This window comes from Oryzias latipes, chromosome 5 (assembly GCF_002234675.1).
Source record: "Oryzias latipes chromosome 5, ASM223467v1".
Classification (NCBI taxonomy): domain Eukaryota; kingdom Metazoa; phylum Chordata; class Actinopteri; order Beloniformes; family Adrianichthyidae; genus Oryzias; species Oryzias latipes.
This window is the reverse complement of record NC_019863.2, coordinates 14,827,740-14,836,870: the sequence shown is the minus strand read 5'-3', so window position 1 is coordinate 14,836,870 and position 9,131 is coordinate 14,827,740.

Genomic DNA, 9,131 nt, shown 5'->3' with positions numbered 1-9,131 from the left:
ACATTTCATAATTAACATTAACAGGACTAAATCTAGTGAGAACTAAAAGGGTGACAACAGATGACCCGACAATGAAGAACTGAAGATCAGCTGTTTATGGGGTGATAAACTTAAATGAATACAGCTGTGGATGAATATCAACCTGAATCTGGTGTGACTGTGACAGAAGGGAAAACACAAAAGAGAACATGATTAAAACCAAGAAAAATACCACGGAAAGATTAACTAGATGCTAAATCCTTACAAACTTACTCTTTACACACAAAACATAATAACATCAAATAATATTTGTCAGGAGTTAAAATGAACAAAGTGATTACTTAATTGTCAATAATGCTTCAGAAGAACCCAATCTTTCACCAACAAGGAGCTGTTATAAGAGTGTCATGGTAACCCATCTTAGGCTCAACCTTTGGCAAAATGTTCAGTTCAGATGACGATAAATCTTGTTAACAGCTTGAAATCTCAAACAAGGTAAACATGAATGTCTTAAGCTTATTTTAACATGGATTTAAAGGTGTGTAGCGACTGCTTTAACATGTGGACTCAAAGCAACTGTTAGGTATTGTTAAACTCTAAACTCTGTAGTTTCAATGCAACAAGCATGTTTAAAACAGGTTGCAATTTGACTTGAAAAAGTTAAAAAATGGAGACAACGATTGTACACACACACAAAAAAAACATTCATATGATAAAATAAATAAATGATGACCTGAAATGGCAATTATTGGGAAACAACTGTCAGAACAACCCTCAATTATTGAAAAGTAAATGGGGAAAAAAAACAACTAGCGTTCCCTTGCTGAGTGAGAGGGGTGCGTTCTATCACATCAACAGCTTTTTAACCGGCTCCCTTCTGTCCTCCCTGATCCACCACTGCTCACACTCACAGCTGCAGCAGATAATTCAGGCTTCACCACTGATGAATAAAGGAATTGTGGTTACATTACACGGTACTTGCAAAAGCATGCACTTGTTCACATACTCAAAGAATATTGTTACTTAAACAAAATCTAGTTTGCTAGACTAGCCTCACACAGACAGCAGTAATGTGTGCATCAATGCTCAATAGACTGACAAATATCCAAAATGGATTGCGTTTGAACAATTTGAAAAAAAATGTACGTAAATGTACCTTAAATAAATCACCCAAGCTTTCATCACCAGAACACAGTAGATTCATAAATAGTCTTTGAAAAATGTACTTCTGCAAATGGTTGTGTCAGGAAGGGGTGGTGAGCGTGAAGGACCCAAAATGCATAGACGGGAGGCACACGGTTCCAGGGGAATTGTCATGGTGCCTCTGTCAGCTCTCCTCCCCCCTCCCCTCTCTGCTTGGTTCCTGATGCGACACAGCTGTTACCACTCACCTCATCACCTGCCTGCCTACTTAAAAAGATCTTGGACCAGCATTCATCGCCAGTTCGTAAACCCCTTGATGGTGCATAGTTTGGTCACTAATATCTCTAGTTCATGTACTCTAGCTCTTGCCTGAGTCTCACTTTCTGCCTCTTCCTCAGGACATCATTCTCACGAGTGGTCACCTGTGTCTTCGTCTCTCACAGATCCAAACGTCAGAGAACCTACCAGTCACGCCTCAGCCTACCTCCAGTCTCACCACGAGCCTCTGTCGAAACTTCCAGTCACGCCACAAGCAACGGTCGAATCCTCCGGTCACGCCACGAGCCACAAACAAACCTCCAGTCACGCCATGAGTCATCATCTGATCTCCCGCTACGTCAAGAGAAATAAACTTTATTACTCACCCCTTAACTCACCTGTGTTTTCCTTCAGGGTTCCAGCGCCTGGGTCTGTTTCATCAAGCTAGCCATGACAGCAAGGGGTTTGTTAAACTAACAAAAAGCGCTGTAGAGCAGGGAAACAAAACTAAACTTACTGAGAGCAAAACATGAATACATGGCAGAAGGGAAGAGACGATAATAGACGAGCCAAGAGGAAGGCAGAGACAAGACTTAAATACAAACAGCACTGACAAGACACAGATGAACATGATCAGGAGAGATTGGGACTAGGGAAGTAAAACTCAAAACCATGACATAACAGTAAACATTTCAAAATAAAACAGGAAACAGAACGCAAACATGACAGAAACAAGATGGAAAGCAAAAACCAATGCAAAGAAACCCAAACCATGACAGGGTGACGTTAAAAATTTGGACGCAGCCTAAATATAGGGTTTTTAAATCACATTTGGTTTAGTGACAATTGTAACGTAATTTGCTTTAACTGTCTTGCAGTAACAACAACATTAATGGGAAAATTATTTTATTATATTTACAAAAAAAGGGACAGGCTATCAGAAAAGTTGTCAGGCACACTGCATTTTCAGACTTCGGTTCTCACCTCTCTCTTCTTGTTCTGCCAAGCTGAAGGGTCAAGTGTCAACTCATTTGTGTGTGTTGTGTACATTTACTAGAACAGAAATTCAATAGAGTAAATATGCATGAATATTTGATGGTATTTATCCCCCTCTGAGAAAACGTTTTCCTTTTGGAATATCAGATAGCCTCTCATCTGCATTTTCATTCTGTAACTTTCTTCAAATGTCCAAGATGAATAAAAATGTTTCAACTGTTTACTCTCCATTATTCTTAAAACTGTGAAATGTGTTAAAGTATGTTTTGCACTTTTGCAACAGAACATTTGTAAAGTCTTGATTACTTACAGCTGCTATCAGCAGGGGGGAATTTTGGGGATGATTCTCGATATTCTCTGTGTGTGTATGGGTGTGTGCGTTTGCATTTGTGCGTGTGTGTGTGTGTGTGTGTGCGTGTGTGTGTGTGTGTGTGTGTGTGTGTGTGAACATAAAGCACCAGCTTTTCTTTTTTGATTAAACGTACAGTATGCTAATTTTGATGGCCGCCGCTCTGTGTTGGACATAATCATGATTTTATTGTACTAAATCTCCATATTTGTAAAAAAAAAAAAAAAAAATTCTAATAGGTTAAATAGCTTCTGGAGTCATGATCTTCTCTCAAGCTTAAAATCTTCTCTTCAGTTATAAGAATGTCAACTCTTGCCAGAAAAAGAAATAAAGATGGTGTGGGAGGCTTTTGCAGGCGTTCTTAATGTATTTTCTGTCTTATGCATAAACTGGCATTTGGTGTTTTGCACAACAATGTTTCACCCAAAATCTCACTGGTTACTTTTTGATTAGCTGCTCCCTGAATATATATATTTTTTCCACAGGAAATAAATTTTGCATACAGGAATGCACTTCATTAGTATTTAATCGCCACAGTCTGTGTTAGCCTGTTCTCAAACAGCTCATACTGATTTAATGGGGATTTTCTTTGGGAGCCGTTTTAACCCCAGAGAGAATGCTGCTCTCTGCCGCCCCTCATCTTCTTTATCTTATCACACTTTCTTTGCAGACTTCATCAAGCTCATCTTTCTTCATTTATCGCACACTGTGCATACCAAATCATTGTTTTCTTTTTGTAATGGCACTGAGTGCTAAATAAATGGAAGATAAATGTCTGGGTTTTCATAAAAGAAGAGTAGAAGATCCACCATGAAAATGCAAGAATTACATTTTAATCAGATGATTTCCCCAAACAATTTTCTTTATCAACAGGACTACTCAATAGGTGGAATATAAATGACTTCAAACCTGTTTTATTCATTTTATCTGCATTTTAACATTACCTATAGCGCTCGTGAGCTCCTGGAGTCACATTGCAATATGGTTAATCAGTTCTAAAACAAAACAAAGCAACAAAAAAAAAAACAATCAAGCGTGATGTCTCACACTGCTAAGAGGAAGTGAAAGAGACTAATATATGTGATAATCAGTGGGTGCATCGGGCTAATGAGCGCGCCACACAATCAATAATGACAATAGCAACAGGGGGGCTCAAATGCCAGACTCCTGACAGGAGTAAAGAGGTGAAGACTGAAGAGCAATCTGTCATTAGGCACCACACGCTCCAGCGCACGTTTATTTAAATTCTTGGATACATTTGGATTTAAAATGTGGGTCATGAGATTAGTGTGAACACTCTGCTTCAAGAGATCTGTTGGGCTTTAAAGGGCGGTCTACCATCCTGTCCCTCAGGAATGTGGAGCTTCACAAAAGCTTTATACGCCTTTCCTTCATTTTAACATCTACAGCACCTACAACAGCACCAACATTTATACCTCCTTCATGAAAGCAAACAGTTCCTTACGTATTTATTCAAAAAGTAATCATGAACTTAATCGAAATAGTTGTTTAAAGATATTTTGCATGGTTATCCCTGATCAGCTTGGAGACATATGTTGATCACATCTTTGTTTCATAGCTTATTCATTTGAGGGATGTGTAATGTTTTCTAAGCTTGAATTTGTCATCCCATAACACTCAGTCTGCTCTGCTGATTTTTCTCAATTTAATAATTATCTTATCATGTACCATGTGAAAAAAACACTTCCTACAGATGGCACATCTCCTGCTGATGTGTGGAGCCACTTTCGAATTGATTTACTGCACACAAAAGGGAATTACAATAATGACCGTGTGGTAAACAAAGTTCCACAAACAGATAATCAAAAGCTGAAGCAAAAATTGGACTAAAATGAATTAGAGAAGGAAAGTATGTGAGAACAAGAAAACCCAGAGAAGCTGTAGCTTTTGAGGTGAAACTGGACTTCACCAGTCAGATTATTCTTAAGCAGGCAATCGGTGTAATTTGCAGTGTAATTTTTTGCATATATTTTGATTGTGTTTAGTGCTCAGTAGTCAGCAACCATTAGGCAATCGCTGTCATATAAAAATAAAATGTAGAAAGTTGGAGTATCCGGAGAAAACCCATGCATCCACAGGGAGAACATGGAAACTCCACACAAAAAGATCCCAGTCGCTGTGTACAGTATTATAAATTTCCACTAATTGCGTCATATTTAGTTTAAATTCCTTAAATGTTTGTACTATTATCAATATTTACTTCTGATAATTTCTCTAACTGGGGCCAGGATGGGGTTGTTTGCTTTAATTTTGGGTTATTTGTTACTTCCTGTTGTCCTCTCATTTCAGGTGTCTTGGCTTCTCCCTCCCAGTGTAATTCTCAGTGTTATCACCGGTTCTCCCTGTTGTGCGTACCTGTTTGTTGTTGGTCAATCACTCTTCTTGTTTTATAATTTCAGTCTTCCTTACATTCGTTGCCGGATTGTTTTGTGTGTTTTCAAAGCTACGAGCTACGAGCATCTGGCAGCATTTCAAACTATTATATGTTTAGTTCAGAAATAAAAAGGAACCCTTTTGATTCCGAGCTTTCTGCGTCCTGCATATTGTGTCCACACTTGCATATTGTGTCCACACCATTCCTGACACTAGCCTGGGAACATCTCCCCCAAAGAAACCGGAAGAAGTGGCCAGAAACAGGGAAGTCTTGGCATTGTAAATTGGACTGCTGCCCCCGTGTTCTGGTTCCAGAAGAGTGGCAGAAAAAGTAGAATAGATGGTTAAAAAAATAGGTTAAAGTTAGGTCCCGGTTTCAAAACGTAAAAGAAAAAAAGTGTTAAAGTGAGAGCTAACTTCAATTTGAGAATATCTTCTCGGTAAAAAAGGTTTAACTTTCCTCCGCGAACGTCAGGCCATTGGATTTATATCAGCTTTTTCTCCTTCTGTTCTCTCCTGAGTCCACTCTTTTAGTCTGATCTTCATTTCTTCCAGAGAACAGACTTCTTTTTTATTGTTCAGTCCCCTGTTAAACCTCCTATCTGTACATTGTGGTTGCTGAGAATGAAGCTCCAGAGCAAACGGAAGCTAAATGTCAGATTGATGCTTCCATGTTTTCTGCAATCAGCAATAATCCAGATCTGCTCTCAGGTGACTTTTTATTTCTTTAAAACACGACAGCAGTCAGGTCTCCATCTCCCAGACAGTTTGCGTTTACCTTTTATCGGACTGCTTTGTTCTTCATATCAACCTTGAGTCAGTACTCATACGTTCTGATACACGTCTCAGCTCATCAATATTAATGCTCAACTTTTCCTCGTCTCATCTTGTCCTTGGTTAAAGTCTGGTTCGCATATATGCTACTCGTTTATAGCTCTTGGATTTTGTTGTTTATGGAACAGAGGCAGAATTCATAGTCAACCAAAGATGCATGATATTGATTCACAGCAGGCTTGCATGCTCCAAAAACCGTTGTTGTTACGCAGCTTTGGGGCTGTTTTTCAGATTCACGATAGTTCTCACCTGAATTTATCCAGTGGTGAAATTGAGCCATTTCAGTCTCAAACTTGAAAAGTACAACTTTCCATTCACCATAATATTTCTGGCACTTTTTTTCTTTCCTTTCAATGAAGAGAAAATAGAGTACCGTCAGATTATTTACCAGTAGGGCCATTTTCCTACAATTTTTGATCCCTCCCGATGTAAAGAAGAGGCAGTGAGTAATAACAGGAGCAGGTGATCTGAAGGCTTGACCTCTGGATTTGATGCTGTCTCGAGGATAATCGCTCATGTGCAAAACCTGATCTAACATATTCAAATTTGCCAGAACCTCTACTGCATCTTATCGCCCCACAACCTTGAGAATTATTTAAAATTCAGGACATTCAAATGTGTTTTGCCTGTATGCACTTTAATGTGGGAAAAGAAAGACCGTAATGAAAATAGGTTAAACGTTAAGGTTACATATGGTGGTGAACAATAAGCTTTTAGTGTTTGTAAGAGCTCTTTTGTGGAGAGCATGAAAGAGGCGGGTAAATGGGAAAATGAAAAGCCACAGAAGTGACAAGAGTGAAGTGAAGAATGTCTCAGAAGGTGATTACAGGAATACTAAAGCCATTCACACAAGTGAAAATCTATTTATTTTTCATAGATACCTAGCTAGAAAATGGATTTTTAAAGAGACATAAAATACATATTCAGATATCCTTGAATTTATTGTTGATGATACAAAGCTAGTATTTTGTGCTTTACTTTTTCTTTTCAAGCCAAATGAATTGAATTGGTTGATACACTGCCCCTTCGAGGATTTTTATATTTTTAACTTGGCTTTATTATAATAGTTTTTCTCGTTAAATGATTGTCCGTCAGGCTACACAGTGAGGATGGTTGGCACACTCGCCCCATAGGTCCCTGTTCAAATCCGGACTGGGACCTTCCTGTGTGGACTTTGCATGTTTCTACAGTCCAAAATCATGCTTCAAAGGTTATCTAGTAACTTTACATGTTAGATAGGATCCCCCAGGGGATGGCTCAAATTCAGAGAACAAATTTCACACACCTTAGTGACAACTAATGGAACTTCAACTTGACTTTAACTTTATCTTCTGTACCGCAGAACCCCTTTTGAAGTCACAGGACTGCTGGAGTCTATCCCGGATACTGTTGTACAACCTGGGCAGGTCATCAGTCTGTCAGGTAAACAGATAGGAATAAGTCGATCAAGCTGGCTCACTAAAATGTTTACAGAAGTATTCAAATAAATCACAAAAAATAAACCAAAAACAACTTAAAACATGGTTATGAACCATACGTAGTGCTTATAAAGCCATAAATGCTCAGTCTATTTGCCTTTCCTCTTCCTCTCCCTTAAGGGGTCGCCACAATGAATCATCAGCCTCTTCCAGACCCTCTCTTCTGCATCCCCCTCAATCACATCAACAACCCTTATTTCCTCCTTGATTAAATCCGTAAGCATCTTCAGGATTTCCTCCATAGCTTCTTTTCTGGCAGCTCCAACCTCAGCATCCTTTTGACATCAGTGTCCCAACTCTCAATGTGTCCAAACCAGCATTTATCTCCAAAACATCTGACACCAGCTGTCCCAATGATGGATTCATTCATGATTCTATCCACCTCCCAAAGAGAACCTTAACATCTTCAGCTCTGCGTCTTCCGGCTCTGTCTCTAACCCAATAACAGGGCTGCTCTCACCACAGTCTACCTGGCACTATTTGGTCTCACATTACACCCTCGTCCACCAGCTCCTTCCTCCAACTCTGGAGCGTGAGGGTGAAGGTGTTTCTTCTCTAAAGGTCAATTGGTCGCTTCAATTATAAAGGATATGTTCAAATGCAATCATTTTTTAGAATGAACAGATCTGACTCTGCATCTGCTTTGACGACATTTTACTGTAAATAATGCGATAAGTCTCTAGAAAAGACAACTAAGTCCACTAAACACTGCAATGAATGACTACAGCTTGTATAGAAAGGCAATCAAGAAAACAGGTGCTGAAAGATGGACCATTTTTCTCTAATACACATTTTTTATGAGGGAGGGGGCCTTTAGCAAACAAATAAAATTACATAATGTAAAAGTAAATCACAGATTGTTCAAAAACAAACAAACAAAACTATTGAACAGATGAAAACATACATACAAGACACTGCAAAAACAACACACCTTAGTAAGATGGCACAACCATGAAGAAAAAGTTACAGCTTTTGTAACTGAAACAAAGGACAACTATGTGTATAACATCAGTGATCATTGTAACGACTGAACTATTTTTAATAGATAAATGTTCAAATCTGACTCAATATTGTTGTATTTGCACTGACAGGACGTATGCAAACAACTGCAACAGACATGAGACATGTATAGAAATGAAGGAAAACAGTAATCCATCAGCATTGTTGCAACCATAATAAGAATGAAAAGATCTGACTCAGCATCTGCTTTGAAGACATTTTACTGTAAATGATGCAGTTCCTCAAATAAATCTTTAGAAAAAAGGGCTAATTCCACCAAACCCAGCAATGACTGACTGCAGCTTGAATAGAAAGGAAGTCAAGATAAAGCAACCCAATCCTGTACAATTCAGTCCTTTGGACCAACTCTCCTTGCTTCACAGCAAAGTGGCTACTTTCTTGAACTCTTGGTGAATTGCAGAGACTGCTGGGATTTTTTGGCAATGGCGGTGACTAGCACTTTCATGACAATTGAAATCTTCCTCAAGGCTAGCACTCTTTTTGGTCCTCGTAATTTCTTTTTTCCCCTTCAAACAATCAGTTTCAGGCGGATTTAAAGGCTCCACATGATTCTCCGCTGTGAAATACTTTTATGTGAGGAACTTCTACTGACAGAGGCTCTGTGCCTGACCTGACTGAAACTGGCTTTACTTGCAGCCAGGCCTTTAAAAAATGTTTTTCAAAGTAACCCTTGTGATGAC